Genomic DNA, 15182 nt, shown 5'->3' with positions numbered 1-15182 from the left:
TAAGAGCTTTTTACATAGTTTGCATTGAGACACACCTATCGATTTATTTGAAGCGGCCTCATAAACACACGAAAACGTTTCCTATGGGGCACTTGTGCTCTGTTTCGTTACCAGCATGTATTCGCCAGTTGTCAATTTTTTTTCAGTCTCACTAAAGTCCGACCTATTCATTGTGCTGCCCGCACCGTTGCGATAAATGTACTGCGGGCTAGCTACCTGGCTACTCTAGTCACGGTAGCTTGACAGCGCAACCTGTTGTCAGGCGCAGCAAGCTGAGCGGGTCCCGTGAAGCTTGGCAGGCCTGCGGGAACCCGGGTAGCCCGGGCTTGCGGGAGCCCAAGTCGGTCGCATTACCCACTATGCCTCACTACATGCGTACTCATGTGTTTACGTCGCGGCAGGCTGACCTGCATGAATGGTTGCAGAGGAGCTAGGGGCAAGCAGGCTGCAATGGGAATTTGTACACCTCTGTTTAAAACATGACCACAATACAGTTGAAGCTTATTTGAAGTAATGCATGTAAGTTGTCATCAATAAGTCAGCATAGAACATGATCCTACAGATCTTACAAGGTCTCGACGTCAGCCTGTAGCTCGGGTGTGCTTAGGAGCGTCGGCTCCGAGCGGTGCCCGCCGTTCCAGAGTGTCGCCGGGCCGCACTGGAGAGTTGCGCGCCTGCACCGATGCCGCAGCGAAAGTGTTAATTTGGTGAAACACATCCCGCTGGTCGCGTCAATGAAGCCCTCCGATGTTGGTGTTCGTGTTGATATTGTCTCCGCAAATAGCGATTAATTTATCGAATGAGATTTGCAGTTGTCTGAAAGTGCCTAGACAAACCTTTGTAATTGTCTGCGATGTTTCGTTATTCAGCCAATCAAACTTCAACAGCTTTCGTTACATCCCGTCAGTTTCAGTAAACCATCGGACAACTAAAGAAATCATCTCTTCAGCCTTGTGGTTCGATGCATCGGTGTCTATGCCTTCGGACATTGAGTGTGGTGCGAGAATATTTTTAATAATCGCTGTGGCTTTGGTCCTGGCTGTCGGCTGCTTTCAGCCGACTTTGGTGTCAGGATACATTTTGGCATTCTGTTTTACGGTACAGTCAAAACAACTGAAAGAATTTATGATTCTTGACAATTTTATAAGCTGTGGTTAGTTCTGCAGCAGCAACGAGCAATTGCTCCTGAGTATCTTCTTTCATGACGAATGTACAAACAGGCTTTAATTGTTTTATTGCGTGTCTATTTGATTCTGCGTAAAAATGTGCTGCATCACATCTGCCTTACCTCCGTTAGTTACTTCGACGAAACAGCTACAAATTTCACCCATCGCTTCCTGATCCGTACGTTCTTTCCTGAGAAAGGACCACTCTTTTGTGGAATCATTCGAAAAGGACACTTTCTTTTTTCATGTATCCATCCTTAGGCATTTTCGTTTATTAGACGGTAAACAGTCGATAATAACACTAATCATCGAAGCAGACGTCACTACACACTTCGCGCCCTCTATACCCGCAGTAAACACTTCAGCCGTTACCAGCTTGCGCTCGTGCGTGTTACGTTCAGCAAGAAGTCTTATCAGATCGCTATTCAAATGGGAACTGCCCCATTCCTCCGCGGGGCGCTGCTTAAATGTTTCCGGCTCCGTACTACCGGAGAAGTCTTGTATTTTCTAGAATGATGGCGCTAAATGTAAAAGGTTCTTGCGTCGTGGAGGGAAGATACGCAACATGCAACTCCATCTATGAGCCGATCTTGTAATCATAAATATGTTGACATAAATAAAACTCAGGCTGCATTTACGTGTCGCGCCAACATATGGCGTTCCTTCAGTACCGGAGCCAAACTCTTAACGTTTATTTTCCTTTTTCTTTCTCGGAATATCGGGACAAGAAGCTCCATAACGGTGGCGGGACCGATACATGGAGACGGACGGATGGCAACCGTATGCCGACAAACCAGTTCCGCGCATTGCTAAGGTATTTCCTCGCACGTTTCAAGGTTGCAGCGAGACTGCTTACTGCAGCTGACCACAGCTGAAGGCATCTGGCGGATCGGACGTCTGTGCCCTGAAGGACGTTTCAACCTTCACCCACGCTTCTTACCGGATGAGCTACCCGCCCACGCCTTACGACGCAGCTTGAAACACATCTAGACGGACAGTGTTAAATTTAAAATGGCGTCAACTTTAAAACGAGGAACGGTGCTCTGAAGAGCTCACGATTTCTTTTAGATGACAATGAACATGCAAGGACTCATTTGTGTGGAAGATATTCGGGCATCGCGGCACACGCAGTAAAGCGAAATTAAAGCATTTGCAGTTTATGTGGAAACTTTTTCCGTTAAAGAAGCTGGTATGCGCGTGACAAATTTAAAAACGTACCCGTAGTAAAAGCGTTACGTTGACAGGGCAGCTTCACCTACATAGAAAACGATTCCACGTTTGTTTCAAGACAACTATATATTATCACTATAGCCGACATAATCGCCTAGAGAGAGCGAGCAACTGTACATATATAAGATAATTCTCATTTATTGTTCGCTCCCACTTATACATTTGTAATTACATTAAATGTTTCCATCGCTCTCCAGAACATCTTCAGATCTAAAACAACGTAATACGAAATAAGTAACATCTAAAATTTTGCAATAAGTTGAAAAGGAAAGAACTGTTGATAAATGTAAAATTTACCTAAGTAGTTGTACTTACTCAGTGCCACATATCAGAGTAATGTGTTTCTTAATTGCGGTCTTTTTATTTTAATACGTATATGTTGGAAGAAGGAAGAGATGGGGGAAGGGAAAGTGGAGTGAGGCTTCCCAGTCAGCCTCCCCCAATCAGCGATCCAAACATTCAATGTAATTAAAAATGTGTAACTGGGAGCAAAGAATAAATGAGAAATACCTTAAACGTGGTCCTACCATGATTCAGTTTAGAACCTACTGAAACACATGGGAAAACTAAATACGAACTAATCATAACGTGTAGGCTTTCACAGCCGGCGTCTTCATTACTCAAAACTACTGGGCTGAGAAGCCATGGTCGGTCTGTAAAACTACTTCCTGACGTTTCGTTGCCAACTGCAGTCAAAGACTGGCTGCCAGAAACCCATGTGTGTTTCGAAGAGCCAGCGTTCTGTCAACGCTCTGTCTCACGAAATGGTCCTATGTGTACGAATATGGCTTGTGTGTGGTACTGGCTTGGGGAGTATGACCCCAGGTGGATGATGTTAATGATGAGGGTGATGTTTATACTGATGGAGATGAGTATTTTGTTTTATAATGATGAGATGAAGTTTACCGCCTAAAGTGGCGATGGAGTGTATTGATTGGAGCTCTGAGTTAAAAAAAATGGTTCAAATGGATCTGAGCACTGTGTGACTTAACTTCTGTCGTCATCAGTCCCCTAGAACTTAGAACCACTTAAACCTAACTAACCTAGTACATCACACACATTCATGCCCGAGGCAGGATTCGAACCAGCGACCGCAGCGGTCTCGCGGTTCCAGACTGTGGCGCCTAGAACCTCTCGGCCACTCCGGCCGGCTTTCTGAGTCCAGGATGTGTGTTCCTTCCCAGAGTATTGATGAGATGATACGGTGATGAATTAGCTGATAGGCCGTGGAGGTCCCGTTTATATAGAGCGCATAGAGGGCACCACCATTCGTCACGTCGAGCCGGCTGTAAATCTCTCTCTAACGTCATTATTCTCGATCGAAGATAATCGATTGTCACATCGTTGGTGCAAATTCGACCGCATATCTTGTCTAACTTTAAGCGTTCCTCTTTTCTGCTGAAATTATTGTGGTGTTTCTGAATCCCTATAGCGTCTCTATACATACGTTCGTAATAATGCGATGTCTGTGCTAGCACACTCGTCTCATTAAATTTTATTTTCGTGATCACCGTCTTTAAAAACATGTTCCGCTACGGCTGATTTGTCGGTATGTCGCAGTCGACAGTTCCTTTTGTGTTCGGTTAAATGGGTATTGACACTTCTTTTCGTCGTTCCAATATAAACCTTCCCACAGCTGCACGGAATTTCATACACCCAAGGATTTGCTAAGCGGTGTCGAGCGACTTCCGCCGATCTTAAACACTCACTAATCTTCTTGGTGGGTCTAAAGATGGTTTCAGCCTGAAACTTGACCAGAACTTTGCCATTACGGTCTGTAATATTGCGGATAAGTGGAAGAAAAAACTTTTCCGTTTGACAGTTGTTATTGCTGATTGTTGTCAGACTCTTTTCTTCTGGGATGCAGTGTGCGATCTAACTCGTTGTCAGCGTATACATTTTTCTTAAAAGCCATTCGCAAATGATTTAACTCAACTTGCAAATAAACTGGCTCGCAGATACATTACTGGCCATTAAAATCGATACACCACGAAGGTGACGTGCTACAGACGCGAAATTTAACCGACAGGAAGAAGATGCTGTGATATGCAAATCATTACCTTCTCAGAGCATTCACAAAAGGTAGGAGCCGGTGGCGACACCTACAACGTGCTGACACAAGTTTCCAACCGATTTCTCATACACAAACAGCAGTTGACCGGCGTTGCCTGGTGAAACGTTGTTGTGATGCCTCGTGTAAGGAGGAGGAATGTGTACCATCACGTCTCCGACTTTGATGAAGGTCGGATTGTAGCCTATCGCGATTGCGGTTTATCGTATCGCGACATTGCTGCTCGCGTTGGTCGAGATCCAATGACTGTTAGCAGAATATGGAATCCCAACGGCCTCGTATCACTAGCAGTTGAGATGACAGGCATCTAGTGCGCATGGCTGTAACGGATCGAGCAGCCACGTCTCGATCCCTGATGGGGATGTTTGCAAGACAACAACCATCTGCACCAACAGTTCGACGACGTTTGCAGCAGCACGGACTATCAGGTCGGAGACTGTGGCTGCGGTTACCCTTGACGATCCATCAGAGACAAGAGCGCCAGCTATGGTGTACTCGACGACGAACCTGGGTACACGAATGGCAAAACGTCATTTTTTCGGATGAATCCAGGTTCTGTTTACAGCATCGTGATGTTCGCATCCGTGTTCGGCGACATCGAGGTCAACGCACATTGGAAGCGTGTATTCGTCATCCCCATACTGGCGTATCACCCGGCGTGATGGTAGGGGGTGCCACTGGTTACACGTCTCGGTCACCTCTTGTTCGCATTGACGGCACTTTGAACAGTGGACGTTGCATTTCAGATGTGTTACGACCCGTGGCTCTACCCTTCATTCGATCCCTGCGAAACCCTGCATTTCAGCAGGATAATGCCCGACCGCATGTTGCAGGTCCTGTACGGGCCTTTCTGGATACAGAAAATGTTCGGCTGGTGCCCTGGCCAGCACATTCTCCAGATCTCTTACTAATTGAAAACGTCTGGTCAATGGTAATGCCCAGGCGTATCAAGGCTGTTATTACGGCCAGAGGTGGTTGTTCTGGGTACTGATTTCTCAGGATCTATGCACCCAAATTGCGTGACAATGTAATCACATGTCAGTTCTAGTATAATATATTTGTCCAATGAATACCGGTTTATTATTTGCATTTCTTCTTGGTGTAGTAATTTTAATGGCCAGTAGTGTACTATTACCTCTGGCCACTAATGTTTTAATGACACCTCTCTTCTGCCTAGGACGATCGTTCGAATCCCTATGGAGGTAACGGTCGGTGTGTGTATATTTTTCTGTGCAGTGTATAACATACACTCCCATCTGCCCGTTTAATTACTGCTACATCCAAAAACTAAATTAAGCCCTCCATTACGCTCTTTCTGCATAGTAAATTGTATCTTTGGATTAATACCATTTAGGTGCAACAAGAAACCATACAATTCCCCTTCCCCATGGTTCCATACCACAAAAGTGTCATCCACATACCGATACCACTTCAGAGGGCTTTCACTGGCAGAGTCGAGTAGCTGCGACTAATTTCCAGTATGATAATGAGTTTTACGAACAAAGCGCCCTGAGTCCAGCTGTTGCAAATCTATTCATGGAATATTTCGAACAGCTGGCGCTGCCGTGTGCCAGTATCAGCCCTTTGTAATGGTTCAGCTTCCCATTTAAATGGAATGTCTCCTCATCACCAAACACTGTGCAAGAAAGCAGTCATCCTGTTATCTTGGCAAGAACGAAATTACATAACTCTAATGTTTGTCACCTTCACCAAAAGCTGGGAGTAGTTGAATTTTGTATGGTTTCATGTGTAAACGTCGACGCAACACATGCCTGACGGACATCGGGGGGCATGTGCTGTCGAGCTGCACGGCAAACGGATTTCTGCAGGCTCCTTGTGAAATATGGTAGATGCGTTCGAAGTCTGTGTCGGACACTCGGGGACGGCCCGGCTATTTGCCTTTACACAAACAACCTGTTTCTCGGAATTGTTCACGCCATCGTCTAATGCTCTGTGCTGTTGCAGGATCCACACCATACCTAGTGCGAAAGTCACGCTTAACAGTTATCGCTGATCCACACTGCGCAAAACGTAGAATACGAAACGGTTTCTATTGTTCAAAAATGGTTTAAATGGCTCTCAGCACTATGGGACTTAACATCTTAGGTCATCAGTCGCTTGAACTTAGAACTACTTAAACCTAACTAACCTAAGGACATCACACACATCCATGCCCGAGGCAGGATTCGAACCTGCGATCGTAGCAGTCACTCGGTTCCAGACTGAAGCGCCTAGAACCGCTTGGCCACTGCAGCTGGCCGGTTTCTATTGTCCCGACATCGTTTTTACCAGAACTGAAGTGGTCACACACTGCTGCTACCTAGCGGGAACCGTGTAAAACTCGAGAGTTTACGCTTGCTAACTGTACGTTGCTCACGCACATATGTCAAACATTTTTTTCATATATCTGATGATTCTTTTTGATACATCCTGTATTTTCAAATAGTTACTCAAAGTGGCCTACAGCAATGTAAAAACTGGAGCTGTAGTGGGAAAAAAATTTGGTCGGCTTTACCGATAATTAGTTAATCGAATGTACGGGGTGTTCAAAAAGTCTCTCCGCAGTGCCGTATGACTGTTCGCCTGCCTGGGTTACTTCCCTTCAAGTGGACTCTCCCAACATTACACTGCTTCGTTTATCTCAGCCAGCGTCAGTAGTATCGTTGGTGTGTGTCGTTACGTGTTGACGTGGACGTTTAAGTTTAGTTCCTTTGTCCGTTTGTTTCGTTTTTGTTACTGTTAAAAATGCTAACCACTGAAGAACGTGTGTTTTTAGTCGAACAAGTGTTCAAAGCTGGCGGTAAATACACAGTTTCAGTTCGTCAAACACTTAATTCAGTTTTCCCGGAGACAACACTCGCACATCGCGATACTGTGCGAGATCTGACTAACAAATTTCGAAGTACGGGTTCAGTGACAGATGCACCGAGAAGTGGTCGTCATAGTGTTTTGTCTGAGGATAAACTACTCGATATTTCCGATAAAATGTCGATGAGTCCGCACAAGTCATTAAGAAAACTCGCCTAGGAAATCGATGTAAGTGTCGGAACGGCCCACACAGCTGTAAGGAAAAAGTTAGAACTTTTCCCATACAAAGTGACAGTCGTGCGAGAACTGAAAAATACTGATCATGGCAACAGACTGCATTATTGTCAATGGTTCCAAAATTTCGTTCAACAAAATGGAAGGGGTATTCTTAATGAAACGTTCTTCAGTTATGAGGCGTGGTACATGAACTCGGAAAATTCTGGTCTGTGGAATAGTGCAAATCCATTGTGTATTCATGAGGAACCACATCATTCTGTGAAAATAGGAGTTTGGATTGCAATTTCTAGACGTCAGATTGTGGGTCCCATATTTTTCAACGAAACAATAAACGCACAACGATACTGCAGTGATATTCTGTAACCATTCATAGCCGGCCGTTGTGGCCGAGCGGTTCTAGGCGCTTCAGTCCGGAACCGCGCGCCTGCTACGGTCGCAGGTGCGAATTCTGCCACAGGCATGGATGTGTGGGATGTCATGAGGTTAATTAGGTTTAAGTAGTTTCTACACCTAGGGGACTAATGACCTCAGAAGTTAAGTCCGATAGTGCTTAGAGCCATTTGTACCCATTCATAGGAGAACTTGTGTTAAGTGAAATAGTGAACGGTTATTTTCAACAAGATGGTGCAACCGCGCATGCAGCTCGCGTTTCAATGTCACTGCTTGCTGATGTTTTCGGTGATCGCATAATTTCACACGGACTTTGGCCTCCACGATCGCCTGACCTTACAAAGAAAATGGTTCAAATAGCTCTGAGCACTATGGATCATCAGTCCCCTAGAACTTAGAACTACTTAAACCTAACTAGCCTAAGGACATCACACACATCCATGCCCGAGGCAGTATTCGAACCTGCGACCGTAGCGGCCGCGCGGTTCCGGACTGAAGCGCCTAGAGCCGCTCGGCCACCCCAGCCGGCGCCTGACCTAACATCACCTAACTTTTTCTTCTGGGGTGCAGCGAAAGCAACTGTCTATAAAAGCTGTCCAAAATCCATCGACGAATTGAAAACTGCAATATCCACTTTCACTGCTGCTGTTACAGAAGAGATGTTACAGCGTGTGTTTGGAAACATGATTAGACGAATTGAATTGTGTATTCAACAACAGGGGGGACACTTTCAACATTTAATTTGAACATTTTTGAGTAAAAATTAATATTCAATAAATCAATAACTTGTATTTCACTCAGTTTCATTTCGGTATACAGGGTGTTACAAAAAGGTACGGCCAAACTTTCAGGAAACGTCCCTCACACACAAAGAAAGAAAATATGTTATGTGGACATGTGTCCGGAAACGCTTACTTTCCATGTTAGAGCTCATTTTATTACTTCTCTTCAAATCACATTAATCATGGAATGGAAACACACAGCAACAGAACGTACCAGCGTGACTTCAAACACTTTGTTACAGGAAATGTTCAAAATGTCCTCCGTTAGCGAGGATACATGCATCCACCCTCCGTCGCATGGAATCCCTGATGCGCTGATGCAGCCCTGGAGAATGGCGTATTGTACCACAGCCGTCCACAATACGAGCACGAAGAGTCTCTACAGCTTTCAAATGCCCCAATAAATGAAAGTCAAGATGATTGAGGTCAGGAGAGCGTGGAGGCCATGGAATTGGTCCGCCTCTACCAGTCCATCGGTCACCGAATCTGCTGTTGAGAAGCGTACGAACACTTCGACTGAAATGTGCAGGAGCTCCATCGTGCATGAACCACATGTTGTGTCGTACTTGCAAAGGCACATGTTCTAGCAGCACAGGCAGAGGGTATCCCGTATGAAATCATGGTGGTGAATCGAGGAATTACAGTACAAACTGACGAAACTAAAATGAGCTCTAACATGGAAATAAAGCGTTTGCGGACACATGTCCACATAACATCTTTTCTTTATTTGTGTGTGAGGAATGTTTTCTGAAAGTTTGGCCGTACCTTTTTGTAACACCCTGTATATTCACAGCGGCATACGGCACGCGTGGCTATCATACGGCACTGCGGAGAGACTTTTTGAACACCCCGTATCCATAAAACGGGATCTGCATCTTTTCCAAATAACATTAAACAAGTCCGCGACACGGCGATTACACACTTCGTAATTTCAAAGGAATCCCACAAGCCAAGGTCACTCAACTTTGGCTTGGAATGTACCGGTTACACACAATCGATAGTAACATTTGCAATGCAATGTAAGAAAACACACTGTGAAACCGTTTACTAGTATTGAGACATGAGAAGTGTTTTTACTCCATCGAGTCTTAAAACATCCAGAGATGATAGTTATATGTGAAACAGTTTCGTGCTCCACACAGTGAATTACCTGCTCTGTACTCGCAGCACTGCGCTCTCCGCCGCGCCTCGCCAGCGACTGCCTGGCTGCCCAGCACAGCGCGAGAGCGCCGCAGCTCTGTCGTCACGTGACCCACTCTCTCTCTGGACGCTGGCGGAAATCGCGAGGTGCGGCCTCGGCGTTGCGCAACGCCCTTCTGAGAAACCAGCCGACTCGACTCTTCCTTCTGCGAAACACTGCCGTCGTTGAAACTTCCTGGCAGATTAAAACTGTGTGCCAGACCGAGACTCGAACTCGGGACCTTTGTCTTACGCGGGCAAGTGCTCTAGCGACTCAGGCGTGCTTGGGTAGCTCAGTCGGAAGAGCACTTGCCGCGAAAGGCAAAGGTCCCGAGTTCGAGTCTCGGTGTGGCACACAGTTATAACCTGCCAGCAAGTTTCATATAGCGCACACTCCGCTGCAGAGTGAAAATCCCATTCTTGAAACGTGCCCCAGGCTGTGGCTGAGGCCGGTATTACACTATCAAATTTGTTTGTCAAAGATTTGATCAAAGATGTGATCAAATATTCCGTCAAATATATTTGACAAAGATCTTTGACGTAGCGCTAGAAGGGGTATTACACTGTCATCAAATTTTTCGTCAAAGTTCAAGATGGCTGACAACAACTTGTTATTAACCGCAGCAGTTCCACGTACCGCAATTGCATTGTGTGCACATGCGGAAAAGAAGTGGGGGAAAAAAAGGAACCATACATACGAGGTTGACACTCTTAAATTCCTGGGACTACAACTTGATAATAAATTCAGTTGGGAGGAGTACACCACAGAACTGCAGAAACTCCTTAACAAATCTGTATTTGCAATTCGAGTGTTAGCAGACATAGGCAACATAAAAATGAAAAAGCTTGCATACTTTGCCTGCTTTCATTCCAAAATGTCATATAGTATAATATTTTGGGGTAAAAATTCAAGTCAAACAAAAATTTTCATAGTCCAAAAGCGTGTAATACGTATTATTTGTGAATTAAATTCACGGACGTCATATAGAAACCTCTTCAAAGAACTGGGTATACTAACCACTGCCTCTCAGTATATTTACTCCTTAATGAAATTTGTCCTAAATAATATATCTCTTTTTCCAACAAACAACTCAGTTCATACATACAATACCAGGAACAAAAATGATCTGCACAAGGACTTAAAAGCACTTACTTTACTTCCAAAAGGGGTCCACTACTCAGGAACACTCAGCTTCAATAATTTGCCAGCAAACGTAAAAAGTTTATTTACAAATAAAGATCAGTTTAAAAGGAGCCTGAAAGGCTTGCTAGTGGTCAACTCCTCCTACTCCATTGACGAAATTTTTAATAGAAACATGTGATGGCTTGTATTTATTGATACTATTAGTATTGTTATTTCAGATTTTTAAAAAAATTGACATGTTTCACATCCACGAGGATCTCCTCAGCATAGATCTATCGAACGAAAAACTAATCTAATCTCGGTCAAGCCGTGGGTTTTACGACGACACGATAAAAGCATTGAACAAAACTTGTTACGTGAGCTTACAGTGGAAGACGTCAAGTCGTACATCAGTTACTTAAGAATGGATGAGCATACATTTCTGTATGTGCTCAGTGAAGTGTATCTTCATATCACAAAGCACAATATTCACTTAAGAACTGCTACATCTGCAGAAGACAGGCTCACTGTAACACTCCGATTCCTTGCTACAGGAGAGGGTTAGGTTAGGTTAGGTCAGGTCAGGTCAGGTCACCAATCTTCTTAATCTATTTTTGTATTCAGGGTGCCTTACGTTGTAAAGCGCCTCATCAGCTTCATACATCTCTATTAATTTTGTAGTTGTCGGCACACACCAATTGTATTTACCGGCAATGTTTATAAAAACACTACAGACGACAGAGTACTGTAGTGATGCTAGCGCTCCATGTGGTAACATGTCACATTGCAGAGAACAGAAGACAAGCGATTTCTTTGATCAAATCTACAGCGAGGCCCTAGATTTGATCAAATATTGGACGACATTTGACAAAGTCCCTATTACACCATCAAATATGTTTGACAAAGATATTGGACAAAGAAATTTGATAGTGTAATACCGGCCTAATCTACTTTTTATGTCCTCCTTGCTCCATCTGCCATGCGTATTTCGCTGCCTAGGTAGCAGAATTCTTTGACTTTATCTACTTCATAACCACCAATCCTGATGTTAAGTTTCTCGCTGCTTTTGTATCTTCTACTTTTCATTACTTTCGTCTCTCTTCGATTTACTCTCAGTTGCTATTCTGTACTCATTACACTGTTCGTTCCACCCAGCAGATCCTGTAATTCTCCTTCACCTTCACTGAGGATTGCAATGTCATCAGCGAATCTTATCATTGATATCCTTTCGCCTTGAATTTCAGTTCCACTGCTGAACCTATATTTTATTCCCGTTATTGCTTTTTCGATGTATAGATTGAACAGACGGGGCAAAAGACTACATCCCTGTCTTCTTGTTGTTGTGGTCTTCAGTCTGAAGATTGCTCTGATGCAGCTCTCCACACTACCCTATCTTGTGCAAGCCTTTTCAACTCCTACTATTTACAACCTACATCTTTCCGAATCTGCTTCCTGTATTCATCTTTTGGCCTCCCTCTACGATTTTTACCGCCCACAAATACCTCCAATACTAAACTACTGATCCTCTGATGTCTCAGAATGTGTCCTATCAACCGATCCCTTCTTTGGGTCAAGTTTTACCATAAATTCTCCCCAATTCTATTCATCAAATCTTCATTAGTCACGTGGTCGACCCCTCTAATCTTCACTATTCTTCTGTAGCACCACATTTCAAACGCTTCTGTTCTCTTCTTATCTAAACTGTTTATCGTCAAAGTGCCATCTCCATAGATGACAACACTTCAGACAAATACCTTCAGAAAAGACTTTCTAACACTTAAAATATATCAAAACTGAACATGATTGTCTCAATGGGAATTCAGCGATCGTTCATTAAATAAAATATGGGGTTTCAGTCTTCGATCGCTATTCTTTATTTTCTTTATTTACCGGTTTCGGACTAGCAGCCCATCTTCAGATCATATATTGTAGTTACAGAGTAACTTGTCCGTACAGAACACTCGGTTCACTGTCATAAGTAAAGTAAATTTCAATCTGTTAAAACCTTATATCACAGTTTTTGAGAGTAACCTGATTGGTAACAGTAAAAAGTGCCCTCTACCTATAACAATTGTGCATCTGTTATTCTTTCACCGTATATATTAATGGCGAATATTCTTTTTAATAAAACAATTTTTAAGGTAATAACATATGAATAGTCTTTTTTGAGTGGACCCTGAAACGAAAAATTTTTACATTAATTTAAAATTTCTTTATAAAGAAACATAAAATATAATTGAAATGTAGAATATTCGCCATTAATATATATGGTGAAATAATACCAGATGCACAATTGTTATAGCTAAAGGGCACTTTTTACTGTTACCAATCAGGTTACTCTTAAAAACTGCGATATAAGGTTTTAACAGATTGAAATTTACTTTACTTGTGACAGCGAACCGAGTGTTCTGTACGGACAAGTTACTCTGTAACTACAATATATGATCTGAAGATGGGCAGCTAGCCCGAAACCGGTAATTGAAAATAAAGAATAGCGATCGAAGACTGAAACGCCATATTTTACTTAAAATATATGTTCGATGTTAACAAATTTCTCTTCTTCAGAAATGCTTTTCTGACATTGCCAAAGCATTTTTTATACGATCTCTACTTCGGCCATCACGGTTATTTTGTGGCCCGAATAACAAAACTCATCTACTACTTTAAGCGTCTCGTTTTCTAATCTAATTTCCTTAGCAACACCTGATTTAATACACTACATATCATTATCTTTGATTTGCTATTGCTGATGATCATCTTTTATCCTCCTCTCAAGACAGTGTTCATTCCGCTCAGCTGCTCATCCAAGTCCTTTGCTGTCTCTGGCACAATTACAATATCGTCAGCAATCACCAAAGTTTTTATTTCTTCTCCCAGAACTTTAATTCCTACTCCAAATTTTTCTTTGGATTCCTATACTGCTTTTTTAATGTACATATCGAATAACATCGAGGATGGGCTGCAACCCTATCTCATTCCCTTCTCAACCACTGCTTTTCTTTCATGCCCGTCGACTCTTATAACTGCCATCTGTTTTTTGTACTATTCGTAAATAGTGTTTCGCTCCATGTATTTTACTCCTGCTATCTTCAGAATTTCAAAGAGATTATTCCAGTCAACACTCGTCAAACGCTTTCTCTAAAAACGCAAATGCTGTAGATGTGGGTTTGCTTTTCCTTAACCTATCTTCCAAGATAAGTCGTAGGGGCAGTATTGCCTCTCGTGTTCCTACATTTCTCCAGAATCCAAACTGATGTTTCCTGATGTCCGCTTCTACCAGTTTTTCCATTCTTCTGTAGAGAATTCGTGTTAATATTTTGCAATCGTGACTTATTAAAGTAACTGTTCCGTAATTTTCAGCGACTGTGTACTATGTAATTGGAGTTACTACATCTTCATGAAATCTGGGGTTATTTCATCAGTCTCATACATTTGGCTCACCAGATTGAAGAGTTTTGTCATGGCTGGCTCTCCCAAGGCTATCAGTAGTTCTGACTGACTATCGTCTCCTCCCGGGGCCTTGTTTCGACTTAGATATTTCAGAGCATTCTAAAATTCTTCTCGCAGTATCATATCTCCCATTTCATCTTCATCTATGTCCACTTCCCTTTTTATAATATTGCTTTCAAGTGCATCACCATTGTATAGGACCTTTATACACTCCTTACACCTTTCAGCTTTCCCATCTTTGCTTATGACTGGTTTTTCATCAGAGCTCTTGACATTCATACAGCTGCCTCTCTTTTCTCAAAGGTCACTTTAGTTTTCCTATATGTATTATCTACGTTTCAGCTTATGAAATATGCTTGTAAATCTTTACATTTGTCCTCCAGCCATTCCTGCTTAGTCATTTTGCACTTCTTGGCAATCTCATTTTTAAAACGTTTGTATTCCCTTCCATCTGTCTTAAGCCATTTTTAATCCGAGCTCTTCGTTCTTGATCTTCCACTCCTATTATTCCCTCCTGGCTCTTGTACATATTGTATATTATCCGTCTTTCCCTATAGCTTACGCCTATTTTTCTCAGAATTTAGAACATCTTGCACCATTTTACATTGTCGAACGCTTTTTCCAGGTCGACAAATCCTATGAACGTGTCTTGATTTTTCTTTAGTCTTGCTTCCATCATCAACCACAACGTCAGAACAGCCTCTCTGGTGCCTTTACCTTTCCTAAAGCCATACTGAGCATCATCT

At 43.0% G+C, this 15182-nt stretch overlaps 1 protein-coding gene across 1 annotated transcript in view; it reads right to left on the bottom strand.

The window, feature by feature from the left end:
* Window positions 1-9861, bottom strand: part of LOC124720326 (60 kDa lysophospholipase-like) — a 46777-nt gene extending 36916 nt beyond the window's left edge. Inside the window, exon 1 of the mRNA XM_047245636.1 lies at window positions 9835-9861. The gene's annotated coding sequence lies outside the window, so the exon portion shown is untranslated. The remainder of the gene's footprint in view (window positions 1-9834) is intronic.
* Window positions 9862-15182: the final 5321 nt, after the last annotated feature.

This window comes from Schistocerca piceifrons, chromosome 11 (assembly GCF_021461385.2).
Source record: "Schistocerca piceifrons isolate TAMUIC-IGC-003096 chromosome 11, iqSchPice1.1, whole genome shotgun sequence".
NCBI classification, from domain to species: Eukaryota; Metazoa; Arthropoda; class Insecta; order Orthoptera; family Acrididae; genus Schistocerca; species Schistocerca piceifrons.
Note: the sequence above shows the minus strand (reverse complement) of the source record. Positions and strands in the feature narration are given on the sequence as shown.